The 14,815-nt window shown below is 38.4% G+C and overlaps 1 non-coding gene across 1 annotated transcript; it reads right to left on the reverse strand.

Moving 5' to 3' along the window:
* Window positions 1–14,421: 14,421 nt before the first annotated feature.
* LOC112788557 (small nucleolar RNA R71) lies at window positions 14,422–14,525 on the reverse strand. Its single transcript, XR_003195917.1, has one exon. It is a non-coding gene; the product is annotated as a small nucleolar RNA R71 (small nucleolar RNA).
* Window positions 14,526–14,815: the final 290 nt, after the last annotated feature.

Here is a 14,815-nt window from a genome sequence, read left to right on the forward strand (position 1 = left end):
TCTGAAGCTGATGATCAGGTCAGGACACACTGACATTCCCTCCGAGCCTGACACACCATCAGAGCCATCTGAGGCGGAGGCGGATGAGCAGGAGGATGATGCACGGGAAGAGGATGAGTAGACAGAGCCCTAACAGGCAGAGCCCCAGTAGGCAGAGCCCCAGCAGGCAGAGCCTCAGGCACATTCACTGCCAGAGCCCATAGAGATAGCATCAGCACACCCTTTCGGAGGTGAGGACCCTTCACACCCAGCTTGACTAAGCATCGAGGACGATGCTATTATATAAGTGTGGGGAGGTGGCCATCTCTGGCGGATCTCATTTTGGTGAACTACTTTAGACCTTTTTCATCCTATTTTGTTTCATTTTCTGTATTTTTGTTTTATTTTATTTTATCTTATTTTCTTTCCAGTACTTGCATATTTTCTTTTACTGTACTTTTTTCTATTTCTACTTTATTACATTTTGCACTTTGGGCTGTATATATCTTAGATATTTAACTTGATTTTCACTCTTAGTTATTAGTTGTGATATAGAAAAATATGGATTATTAAGTTTAGTTTACCCTTTTTAGCATATGAGAATTTGGTTTAATTGAAAATAGAGAGTAAACTAGAAATTTTTAGTTTTTCATAATCACAACAATCCACTTAGTATATATATATATATATATATATATATATATATATATATATATATATATATATAGTAATAAATGTTGGCAAATTGATGACATTTTTCAAGGAATGTGTTTATTTTTATAAAAGCCATTTAAGGATTCACATTGATTAGAGTTAAAATTCTTTAGCCTTACTTGCATGATATACATGACTGATATATGGTTTTTGAGCCAAAGAACAAACAACCCGTGAGATTTGAGCTTAATTACATGGCTACATTATTTAGCCATAATATTTTATTCTTGTGTGTTTCTTCACTATGATTGCAGACTTTACTTTATTCCATTCTATATGTCCACTATTTAGTGTAATTACATGTTTGCATATGATTGAGGCCATTACTTATTTTTGCTCACTTATCACAAATAGCCTACCCTTTTAAAATCACCTTTTTTAGCCACTTTGAGCCTCTTAATCCCCTTTTGTTCTATATTTTGCCATATCACTTGCCTTAAGCAGAAAAACAAAGTAAATATCCCTAAATTGAATCTTTGGTTAGCTTAAGATAGAAATTGTGTATCAACTAAGTGTGGAGAAACTGTGAAAACTTGGGTTGATAGGAAAGTGTTAAATTGACAAAGTACTTGGAATTTGGGTGCATGCTCATGTAAGGCCAAAATAATTAAAATACCATGTGCATTGATATGTTATGTTTATTTTCAAAAAAAAAATTCTATAATTAAATAAATAAGCTTAGGGGATAAAATTACCCCAATAATGAGTTTAGTAAAAGATCAATGCACATGTGATGAAATTAAAGATAATTTGATGCATAAGTATGTGATACAAAAGTAGGAAATTCGGGTAGCTAGGCATAATTTTAGAGTTATATAGAATATGTGTATGTTATGTGAGATCTTAGACTAATCAAGGATTTAATTTGTAGCTCACTTGGCCATACATATATCCTCACCTTCGCCTTAACCCCATTACAACCTTGAGAAGACCTCATGATGATTGCATGTGTACATTAAATAGTTATTGATTGGTTAGGTAAAGAACAAAGTTTAGAAAGCATGATTAGAGAAGAGTAGAGTGATTAACCCCAAACACTGAGTGATTAGAGTGTATATACGAATCCAGCGAGGGTTCAATAGCTCATTTCCATATATCCATGTTTGATTATTGCTTGTCTTGCAAGTTTGTGAACTCCTTTGATTGACTCAACTCAACTGTGAATGTATTTTAATATGATTTAGCCATTGGCTGTGCATATGTGATTCCTTGGAAAATTTCACTCAATTTAAGCACATGTAAGCTTTATATATATCGGTGGATAGTCACTAGAACTGCATGATTCATTTAGATAGCTTGCATTTAGATAGATTGCATTGCATAGATTCCCCCATTCTACCTTCACTCTTTTTCAGTTTCTCTTGAATTTAGCATGAGGACATGCCAATGTTTAATTGTGGGGAGGTTGATAAACCACTATTTTATGATTTATCTTGTGCTCAATTGAGTGGTTTTTTATCAAGTCTTTGCTCACTTATTCATATAAATTGCATGGTTTTACAATTCCTTCCTTATTCTGTGATATATGTGAAAACATGTTTCCTAGGCCTTAAAAATGTTAATTTTAATTATCCTTTATTACCATTCAATGCCATGATCCGTGTGTTAAGTATTTTCAGGCTTTATAGGGCAGGAATGGCTTAGAGGATAGAAGGGAAACATACAAAAGTGGAAGGAACGCGCGAAAATGAAGTTTTGAAGAAAATGGCAGCGATGCGTGCGCATGGATGACGTGGACGCGTGCCTAGCGCATAGCACAAGCGACACGTACGCATGACTGACGCGTACGCGAGACAAGGAAAATCTCCAAATGACGCGCACGCGTGACCTACGCGTACGTGTGACAGACGGCACGTGCAGAAAGTTGCAGAATTCGCCCCCAGCGATTTCTGGGCTCCTTTTCGGCCCAAATCCAAGCCCGAGAACATAGAATAGAGGTTGGAGAATGGGGGAATCAAAATGGAATCATTCATTCATTCATCAATTGACAATTTGAGTTTTTAGATGTAGTTTTCTAGAGAGAGAGGCTCTCTCCTCTCTCTTAGGTTTTAGGATTTAGGATTTCTTCTTCTCAATTCCTGGTTCAATGTTCCTTTAATTTAAGTTCTCTTCTACTTTTATTTATTCTAGTACTCTGGTTTATCTATTTTACTTGTTAATTACTTATTTTCCCAATTTGGTTTATGAACCTTCCAATGTTAGATTTGATTTTATATTTAATGCAATTTGAGGTATTTTAGATTTATGATTTTAATTTAGCTTTTTACAATCTTAGCTTGAATTGATTAATTGGTGATACTTGAGTTATCAAACTCCTTTGTTGATTGAAAATTGGGATTTGCTGGTTGATTTGGATTCCTCTAAAGCTAGTCTTTCCTTAGGAGTTGACTAGGACTTGAGGTATCCCATTGATTAATCCACTTGACTTTCCTTTATTTAGTAAGGGTTAACTAAGTGGGAGTAAGGAACAATTCTCATCACAATTGATAAGGATAACTAGGATAGGATTCCTAGTTTTCATACCTTGCTAAGAATTTTCTTAATTATTAATTTACTTTCTTGCAATTTACTTTTCTTGTTTCATATTCAAAAACCTAAAAAGATACCTTTCCATAACCAATAATAGATCATACTTCCCTGCAATTCCTTGAGAGTCGACCCGATGTTTAAATACTTCGGTTATAAATTTTATTAGGTTTGCTTTAGTGACAAACAAGTTTTTGTACGAAAGGATTCTTTGTTAGTTTAGAACTATACTTACAACGAGCTTTTATTTGCGAATTTCTAGACCACACAAAAGTCTGTTCGTCAGCTTCACCAAATGCACCCTGACCCATGCCATCAAGTGCCATCTTGGATCCAATTCTTCACAAATCCAAAGGTCCATTCCAAATGCCTAATGACTAAAATAGAAAGTGTATAAATAGGATTAAATTTGATTGGAGGAGGAGGCGGAAACCTTTACTTCACATTTTGTTTTACTTTTCTTTTTGGCTCTCTTTTAAATTTTCCTTTTCTTTAGAATTTGGGAATTGGGATTAGATCTAAGTTTTCTTTCTGTTTTTTCTTTCATATGCAATTTTTTATTCTCTGTTCGGGGTTTTGAATTCAGCTTGAAGACCACCACTGAATTTCTTCATCTGAGAATCATCTTTTACTCTATCTGTTTATGGTTCTAAGTATTGGAAATTGGATCTCAATCTTCTTTTCTGTTTTCATTTTACTTCTTCTGTACTTTCTTCTTTTCTGTTTTGGTCAAGAGATCAATTGAGAATTGAGTTTCTTTCTGTTTTGTTATTTGAAGGCAATTGTTAAATTCTCTTTAAGAATTTAGATCTAATCCAAGTTCTCATTCCGTTTTGACTCCTTTGCAAATTTTCCATTTCTGTTTTGCTACTGAGATCTAAATCTGAACCTCTTCATCTCATAGTTCTCTGATTTACTTCAATTTACATTTTCCAGCTCAACTTTGAATCCCAGTACCTAAATCCCTTTATTCTTGATGCAATTTAAGTTTCTTGTCAATTTAGATTCAGCAATTCACATTTCTTGCACTTTTAGTTTCATTTATTTACATTTCTTGCAATTTAAGTTTTAGCTCTTTTACTTTCTTGCACTTTAAGTTTCTGCAATTTAAATCTTCTGCACTTTAAGATTCTGTCAATTTACCCTCTCCCTTTAATTTCCATGAAATTTTACTTCTATTAACCAAGTTTCACTCAAATCATCAACTATTCGCTTAACTAAATTCATCACCTAACTAAAGTTGTTCAATCCATCAATCCCTATGGGATCGACCTCACTCTTGTTAGTTATTACTACTTGATGCGACCTGGTACACTTACCGGTGAGTTTTGTGTGAAATCATTTTTCACTCATCAAGTTTTTGGCGCCGTTGCCGGGGATTGATTTAGATTGACAATGATTAAGTAGGGTGATAATCTAGATTAAGCATTTTTTTTCTTTATTTTTGTCATGCACACTAACTGTTTGAGTTTTTGTTACAACTAACCTTAACCACACTCTATCAGTACAGTGTTCTGTTTTAGTTTTCTGGTTTTGTTTGTGTTGTATGCCAGGAGGTAGAAGAGGTGCTGATAAACCACTATTTTATGGTTTATATTGTGTTTTATTGTGTGGTTTTATCATGATCCTTACCCACTTATTCATTAATTTAGCATGCATTTATATTCCCTTCCTGAAATTATTACATGATTGAAAACTACTTCCTAGAGACTTTTAATTATGCATTTTTATTCTCCTTTATTCCATTCGATGCCGTGATCTGTGTGTTAAGCGTTTCAGGCTTTATAGGGCATGAATGAGTTGGAGATTGGAAAGGAAGCTAGCAAAAATGGAAGGAACACAAGAAATTGAGGAGATAACCAGCGAGAAGTGGCGCGGCCGTATGGCTCATGCGACCGCGCGAAAAAGGAGAAATCGCAGTGACGCAGCCGCATGGCTAACGCGACCGTACGGACTGGAAAAGCACAAGCGACGCGGAGGCGTGGACGACGCGAACGCGTGGCGAGGAAAAGCGTGAATGACGCGTCCGCATGGATGACGCGATCGCGTGACATGCGCGATCTACATAATCTGCAGGATTCGCTGGGGGCGATTTTGGACCCTATTTTGACCCAGTTTTCAGCCCAGAACAGCAGACTAGAGCCAGAGAACATGCAGAAACCAGAGACAACATTCATTCTACACAGTTTTAGTTTTTAGATCTAGTTTTTACTCCTCCTCTAGGTTTTCTCTCTACACATTCATAGTTCTTAGGATTTTAGTTTCTCTTACTTTTTTTGGCATTGGAACACTGAGAAAAGTTATTACCTCATCAAGACTTCGTCATTCTAGTTCGTTTTCTTTACTTGGTTTACTCTTCCATGTTCTTTGCTTTGTTTAATTTTACCATTGGAATATTCTTAGGATTATTTAATACAAGGATCACTTTTATTTTTAATTGACTATTTTAATTTTTATTTACAATGTCTTCCTTTAATTCCTTTTTATATGCTATGAATTTTACATTCACAATGAGCGAGTAGTTCCCTAACTTGATGGGGAATTGGTTGAAAGGAACCCTTGAGTTGGAAGGCTTGAAAGAAAAATTATAATTGGGTTTATGGTTGGATTGCCTCCTAATCACTAACACCAATCCCTTTTAATTAAGTGGATTCCAACTTGTGAACGGACGTAGCATTCCAACGTGTTTGACTTTCCTTCACCTAGTGAAGGATAACTAAACAGGATAACCTTTAATTGTCAATTAATCCTGAGAGCATTCCAACAATAATAGGGATTCTAACTAATCAATTCCCAGTCAAGGCTTTTATTTACATTATTCAAATTCACCAATTTAATTTCCTGTTTGCCCAATTCAAACCTTTTTGAAAACCTCTGATTAATAAAATAGCACACTTTTCTGCAACTCGTTGGGGGACGACCTGGGATTCATACTCCCAGTATTTTAATTTCAATTTTCTATGACACCTTTCTAAATTGTTAGGCGGATTTCTGGCGAATGAAGAACTATACTTGCAACGTATATATTTTAACAATTTTAATTTGCCAATTTCTGCCCGCATCAATTTTTGGCGCCGTTGCCGGGGAGTTGCAATAGAGTGCTAAAGTTATTAATTAGAATTTATTTATTTGTATTTTATTTTATTTTACTATTATGAGCTGCATGTTTCTTTCGCTAGATGACGCGTTCACTTCCTGACCCACGCTTGCCAGTATTCGATCCTGAGATTGAAAGAACCATCTCACGAATAAGGCGAGCTCGGCGTCGGTTAGTCCTCTCTGAGGGCAGATTTGAAACGCCATCTGAGGAAGAGACCAGCCCCTGTTCTACTGATTCGATTGATTCACGTGCAGACGACATGGCAAAACCTAGGAGAGTTTCTATCCAGGAAGAAGGAGCCCCTGATTTTACAATGTAATCGTTTCAGCTATATTACATAGGGCATGCGGCCCCAAGATAAGATCACATTAGAAAGTTCTAGCAATTGGTCTATGAAGAAGTACAAAACCACTGATGAGGCATGGCAATTGATCAGCGACTTAGCTGAATCTACTAGGAACCACAGGCAGAAACAAGGCCGTTCAAAAGCCGTTGCAGAAGTATCCTCTAACAGAGAGACTACTGCTCTACCTCGGAGTATCTGTGAAATGACCAACTTGCTGAAGCAGATGCAATTGAATCAACAACAAGTTCAGCAAGCTCAACCTTCTCCAGCACAGCAAAGCCAACAGTTAGTCCTACAGAGAGTTTACAGAATTTGTGTTGATTATAGCCATTATACTGATGAATGCCCGCAACTCCAACAGGAAGACAACATGGTGGCATCCACTCATAACTTCTATGATCGCCCCAACCAAGGGTACAATCATGGTGGAAATAATAACCATGGATGGCAGGACAATTCTAACCAGAATTGGAGGGACAACAATAACAGAAGAGGCAGAGATAATCAGAGAAATCAGAGGTAGAATAATAACGACAACAGGCAGCAGAACCAACCTTACAGAGCACCTCACCTGAGGCAGTCCCAAGGACCACAGAATACCCAATAGCAGAACTCTCAATTTACTCACCCTTCTTCGTCTCCTAATGAAGAGTTAATAAAATTTTTTGAGCGAAGCCAACAGACCATGGAAAATAACATTAATGCCAGTCTGAATGGTCTGACCGCTACTTTGCAAGCTCTTGTCTCACAGATTGGATCAATACAAAATTCCAATAACCAACCTTCAAGTTCCAATGGAATTCCCTCTCAACCATTACCCAATCCGAAGGGGAGCATTAATGCCATCACCCTAAGGTCCGAAAACACACTCCAGGAGAGGAATCAGGAGGAACCAAGCTTACCAGAACACGCCTCAGCTGAAGAGGTAGTAGAAATAGAAGATGTTGAAGAGGAAGAAGACATACAGGACATAGCTGAAAAAGAAGAAGCCCAACCACAGGAGGAAGCACCAAGAGGCGCAGACACTGCAGAAAACACCATTCCCATTCCATTTCCACAACTTGCAAGGAAGCCCAGGAAGCAGCTGGAACCCGATCCTAAAATGGTAGAGATATTCAAAAAGGTTGAGGTAACTGTTTCTCTTTTTGATGTTATTCAACAGGTACCTAAATATGCAAAGTTTCTAAAAGATTTATGTATACATAAAGACAAAATTAATGAATTAGAAACTATTCCTTTAGGTAGTTCCATATCTGCTTTAATGGGGGATTACCTGAAAAGTGTAGGGACCCAGGTCCTTGTATAGTTAGTTGTACTATTGGTGGAGTAGTAATCTATGATTGCATGTGTGATTTAGGAGCATGTGTTAGTATAATGCCTTTGTCTATATATGATATTTTGAGGCTCCCTCCCTTAAAAAGGTCGGCAGCTCGTTTTGTGTTAGCAGATAAAAGCATTATTACAGTGGCTGGAGTTGCTGAAGATGTTTTAGTGAACATTAAAGGGCTTACATTTCCCACTGATTTTTATATCTTGGAGATGCCCCATAATAACTCAGATAAGCCATCATCAATCCTACTTGGAAGACTATTCCTGAAGACATCAAAATTCAAATTGGATGCTTTTTCAGGAACATACTCTTTTGAAATAGATGGCCACATAGTAATCTTCAATCTGAATGGAGTCATAAACAACCCTCCAGAAGATCATTCTATCTTCCAGTGTGATGTCATAGATGAAACTGTAGCTGAAGTCCACAAGGAAGAGTTAGAAGAGAGGCACATTGGACAAGGTCCAAGTGTGGGGACCCTCTTGACTGACAATGAGGGCACCTCAGCATTTTCACAAGCTCCAGACAATCCAGAGCCTACCCATGATCAGAAGTTAGAACTGAAACCTCTTCTTCCACATCTCAAATATGCTTATCTTGAAGATGAGCAGAAGTTCCCTGTTATCATTGCAAGGGAACTCACTTCCCAACAAGAAGAGCAGTTACTTGATGTACTGAGGAGGCATAAGAAAGCAATTGGGTGGAGTTTGGCAGACATAGTAGGCATCAACCCTCAAGTATGTGAGCACAGAATATTTTTAGAAAAGGGAGCAAGACCTGTCCGTCAACCCCAAAGAAGATTGAATCCCACTATCTTGGAAGTTGTCAAAAAGGAAGTGACCAGACTATTGGAAGCAGGTATCATCTATCCCATTTCAGATAGTGAATGGGTTAGCCCAGTACAAGTGGTGCCCAAGAAGTCTGGAGTCACTACAGTGAAGAATGAGCATGGACAGCTTATAGCAACTAGAGTTCAGAATGCTTGGAGAGTCTGTATTGATTACAGGCGTCTCAACCAAGCTACCTGTAAGGATCACTACCCACTTCCATTCATTGATCAAATGCTGGATCGCCTGTCAGGTAAATCACATTATTGCTTTTTAGATGGTTACACAGGTTATTTCCAGATTCATATAGCTCCTGAGGATCAGGAAAAGACCACTTTTACATGTCCTTTTGGGACTTATGCTTACAAGAGAATGCCCTTTGGCTTGTGCAATGCACCAGCTACTTTCCAAAGGTGTATGATGAGTCTTTTCTCTGATCTTATTGAGGACTGTATGGAGGTTTTTATGGATGATTTTAGCGTTTATGGTGATTCTTTTAGCCTTTGCTTAGATGGTTTATCTAGAGTATTGGATAGATGTGTTAATACAAACCTTGTATTGAATTTTGAAAAATGTCATTTTATGGTAAAACAAGGGATTGTATTAGGACATGTGGTATCTAATAATGGCATTTCTATAGACCCAGCAAAGGTGAATGTTATTTCTAGTTTACCTTACCCCTCTTCTGTGAGGGAAGTCCGTTCGTTCCTTGGCCATGCAGGTTTTTACAGGAGATTTATTAAGGACTTTAGTAAGGTAGCACTTCCCTTATCCAGATTACTACAGAAGGATATTGAGTTCAGTTCAGTGAGGATTGCAAACAAGCATTTGATAAGTTGAAAGCCGCCCTGACTCAAGCGCCAATCGTGAGAGGACCAGACTGGATATAGCCATTTGAAATCATGTGCGATGCTTCCAACCATGCAGTAGGAGCAGCATTGGCTCAGCGTGAAGGTAAGGACCCTTTTGTTATAGCTTATGCATCTAAGACTTTAGACGCTGCCCAGTCCAATTATACTACTACTGAGAAAGAGCTTCTTGCTATTGTTTTTGCTCTGGATAAATTCCGAGCTTATTTACTTGGTACTAGAGTAGTAGTGTATTCGAACCATGCAGCTTTAAAGTATCTATTATCTAAAAAGGAGTCCAAACCAAGGCTTATACGTTGGATACTGCTATTACAAGAATTTGATTTAGAAATAAAGGATAGGAGTGGTAACCAGAATTTAGTGGAAGACCACTTGAGTCGCCTTGAGCACATTAAGGATGATTCTGCTCCTATAGATGATAATTTTCCATTTGATAACCTGCAAGCAGTATCTGAGGTATCTCCCTGGTATGCACCTGTAGCTAATTATCTAGTTAGCCTCACATTTCCTCCTAAATTTTCTAAGCATCAAAGAGACAAGCTGAAAAGCGAGTCTAAATATTATATATGGGATGACCCATATTTATGGAGATGTGGCGCTGATCAGGTAATTAGACGGTGTGTGCCTCAATCAGAATTCCAGTCCATCTTAGAGGCCTGTCACTCATCTGAGAGTGGAGGACATTTTGGCCCTCAAAGAACTGCTAGAAAAATCTTGGATTGTGGATTCTGGTGGCCTACTCTTTTTAGAGACGCTGCTGAATTTTGTAAATCTTGCCACCCATGCCAAAAATTTAGTAATACATCCAGGAGGGATGAGATGCCTCAACAAATTATGCTTTTCTGTGAAATTTTTAATGTTTGGGGCATTGACTTCATAGGTCCATTTCCAAATTCTAATGGTTATTTTTATATATTATTAGTTATGGACTACGTTTCCAAATGGGTGGAAGCGATTCCTACCCGCACTGATGATGCTAACACTGTTGTTTCCTTTGTGAGAAACCATATTATCTGTCGCTTTGGATCCCCACGAGCAATCGTGAGCAATCAAGGCACCCATTTTTGTAATAGGAGAATAACAGGACTAATGAAGAAGCATGGGATAATTCATAAGGTTGCAACAGCATACCATCCTCAGACCAATGGGCAAGCCGAGGTGTCGAATAGAGAGATAAAGCGTATCTTGCAGAAGATAGTCAAACCTCATAGAAAGGACTGGAGCACCAGGCTACAAGATGCACTCTAGGCATAAAGAACAACATACAAAACACCCATTGGGTTGAGTCCGTTCCGCTTAGTTTATGAAAAAGCTTGTCATCTCCCTGTTGAGGTAGAGCACAAAGCCTTTTGGGCAGTCAAGGAGTGCAACATGGGGATGGAGAACGCCGGAGCTGAAAGGAAGTTGCAACTGCAAGAACTGGAAAGCCTTCGCCTAGAAGCTTATGAGAACTCAAGACTGTACAAGGAAAAGGTGAAGGCTGCACATGATCAACTGATGCCAGGGCATTTTGGCCAGTTTTACTGACCTTTTCTTTACTGTTTTTAGGGTAGTTTCATGCATTTCCTTAGAAAATAAGCTAGTTTTGGGTAGATATTCACTTACATCTTGATTCAAGCATATATTGTGCACTTTACATGATTTCATGAGGATTTTGCATGAATTTAATGACAAATTGGATGTTGTACTTCCCATGACTTGGACTAGAACTTTGATGCACTCTATTGCTTGATTTCATGACAAAGGAAGCAAGGAAGAACCATGTTAGCAGCCACGTTAATCTAATTAACGTAACTCCTAACGTGGAATGGGAGTAACTTGCAAAGTTAATGAGAAAAGTAATCGCCAATAACGCTCTCGAAGCCATCATTGCCCACGTAAAGAGTCACGTTAACTAAGTTAACGTGAACTCTAACGTGGAGGAAAGGAAATGGAGCCAACGTTAATTAGACTTACCTTTGTCACTAACGTTGGACCAAGCTCATAAGTGGCCACGTTAAGAGCCACGTTAACTTAGTTAACGTGGGCTCTAACGTTAAGAAGCAAGAGAGAAGCCAACGTTAGTGACATTCACCTTTGTCACTAACGTTGGCGAAGCCTCCATAAGCCACTTTAACTCCCACGTTAACTTAGTTAACGTGGAAGTTAACGTGAAGCAAGAATGTGATCGCCAACATTAGTGACACCTAACATTGTCACTAACGTTGGAATGAACCCACACAAGCCACTATGAGCCACGTTAACTCCCACGTTAACTTAGTAAACTTGGAAGCTAACGTGGATAAGGGAATGATGAGCCAACGTTAGTGACACTCAACTTTGTCACTAACGTTGGAGATGGCTAGCATGCCACGTTAGAAGCCACGTTAACCTAGTTAACGTGGACTCTAACGTGAGAAATAGGGGCACATTGGAACGTTAGTGACAAAGGTAAGTGTCACTAACGTACTCTAAGGTTGGCAAGCCTACGTTAAAAGAGCCACGTTAACTAAGTTAACGTGGACTCTAACATAGGGATGGGAGAGACTTCTCAACGTTATTGGGAAAGGTAAGTCCCAATAACGTGTGCGAAGGACAAAGAGGCAACGTTAGTGGCAACATTTGTACCACTAACGTTGGAGTTAACGTGGCTCTTACTTTGGTGAGGAACGTTAGTGAAAAAGGTGATTGTCATTAACGTTCTCGAACCCACATTTCCACTTAAATGTTAACACCACTAACGTCCTGAGCTAAAGTCTCTGCCCACTTCACACTTTCTCTCTGCAAGTAAAACTAAGCCCAATGAAGAAGATAACTGCTTCAAACTCAAGATCCAAAGGCCCAAACCCAAGACTTGAAGAGCCAACTAGAAGATCAGAAGAGTAGTATATATAGGAGTAGCTTTGAATTAAAAGGAGAGTTGGAAATTATAGGGAGCCTCTTGGCATAGAACTACTCTCTGTATTTTACTTTCTCTGCACTTCTAGTTTCATCATGTATTCTCCATCTTTGTTTTTATTTTCTAGAGCTATGAACAACTAAACCCCTTTCATTGGGTTAGGGAGTTCTGTTGTAATTTGATGGATCAATACCAGTTTTCATTATTCTTCTTCTATCTTTTCTCTTGATTTTACTTGAAAGCTTTCGATCTTCATCCAATTGGGTAGTTATCTTGGAAAATAAGCTATTCAAACTTGGATCTCTTCTGAACCTTGAAAGAGGAATGAAGAGATCATGCTAGAAATGCTTTTTCATGCTGGACCAAATTGGGTTTGGATGGATATGTGACTATAATCCTCTCAACACTTGATTTGGGAAATGCATGTGGTATAATCAGTGACTATACTTCATCTCTTCTCATGAGCAATTGACCAAGGAATTGGCTATTGATCAAGATTTGAGAGATTGAATTATAAGGAATTGTAATTCGATCACTTAAGATTGCCAAGGAGATCAATGAGTGCATTGATTGAGGAAGAGATTAAAATAAAATTGATCCGGAGAATGCAATATCTCCTGAGCCCAATGAACTCCCCATTTCTGATCTTACCCATTCTCTTTAATTTTTGTCATTTACTTTTATGAGCAATTACCCCATTCCCATTTAAGATTCTGCAATTTACTTTCCGTCATCTACATTCAGCTCTTTATTTCTAGCATTTACTTTTCTGTTATTTACTTTCCTGCCATTTAATTTTCTGTAATTCTCAACTCAAATTCTGATTCGCTCAACTATAACATTCCTCTAATTAAAGTTGCTTGATCAATCAATCCCTGTGGGATTCGACCTCACTCTATTGTGAGTTTTTACTTGACGACAAATTCGGTACACTTGCCGAAGGAAATTTGTTATGAGACAAGTTTTCCGTGCATCAAGTTTATGGCGCCGTTGCCGGGGATTGATTGTGCATCAATAATGATTAAATTGGAAGATAACTAGATTGAGCATTTTTGTTTTGTTTGATTTAATTTTCTGTTTGAGTAATTTACTTTCAGTTCTGGTTAATTTCTTCCCTTCCCCCTACTTTTACAATTTTCTTTGTTATTTACAATTCAGTTTACTAACCCACTAATTGTTTGATATATTGCATCACTCACACTAATAGTAACTCAAACAGAATACTTTCTACATTTATTTTCCTTGCTTGTGCTTTGTTGGTTGTATGACAGGGAGAAGAAGCGGGGCTTCAACTTCCTTTGATTCTGAACCTGAGAGAACCTTCTTTAGATTAAGGAGGGAAGTAAGAGGAAAAAGAGTGGTTGGTGCCGAGGAAGAGGAGGAATACTTTGAACCAACCATGGAAGAAAACATGGAAAACCATCATGAAGAAGAGGCTCACAACCATGGCGGAGGAGGTCGAGCAAATCATGCTGGGGAGGATAGAAGAGTTTTAGGCTCTTACATCAATCCAAACCCAGAAAACTGTGGAAGTAGCATTCAAAAGCCAACCATCCATGCCAACAATTTTGAACTAAAACCACAACTCATCACCCTTGTTCAGAACAACTGTTCGTTCGGAGGAAGTATCCAAGAAGACCCCAATCAACATCTAACCACCTTTCTGAGAATATGTGACACAGTGAAGTCTAATGGTGTTCATCCTGACGCCTATAGACTGCTCTTATTTCCATTCTCACTCAAGGATAAGGCAGCCAAGTGGCTGGAGTCTTTCCCGAAGGAGAGCTTGACAACCTGGGAAGATGTGGTGAATAAATTCTTAGCAAGATTTTACCCTCCTCAACGAATCAATAGGCTGAGAAATGAGGTCCAAACTTTCAGGCAACAAGATGGTGAGACTCTTTATGAAGCATGGGAGAGGTTTAAGGACCTGACAAGGAGGTGTCCACCTGACATGTTCAACGAATGGGTGCAGCTGCACATTTTCTATGAAGGCCTGTCATATGAATCAAAGATGGCAGTAGACCATTCATCCGGAGGATCTTTGAACAAGAAGAAGACCATTGAGGAAGCCATAGATGTCATTGAAACAGTAGCAGAGAATGATTATTTCTATGCTTCTGAAAGAGGCAACACTAGAGTAGTAATGGAGCTAAATAATGTAGATGCTCTGCTGGCCCAAAACAAGCTCATTACCCAGCAGCTGGCTGACCTCACCAAGAAGATGGAGAGGAACCAAGTAGCAG

Source organism: Arachis hypogaea, chromosome 20, assembly GCF_003086295.3.
Source record: "Arachis hypogaea cultivar Tifrunner chromosome 20, arahy.Tifrunner.gnm2.J5K5, whole genome shotgun sequence".
Lineage (NCBI taxonomy): Eukaryota > Viridiplantae > Streptophyta > Magnoliopsida > Fabales > Fabaceae > Arachis > Arachis hypogaea.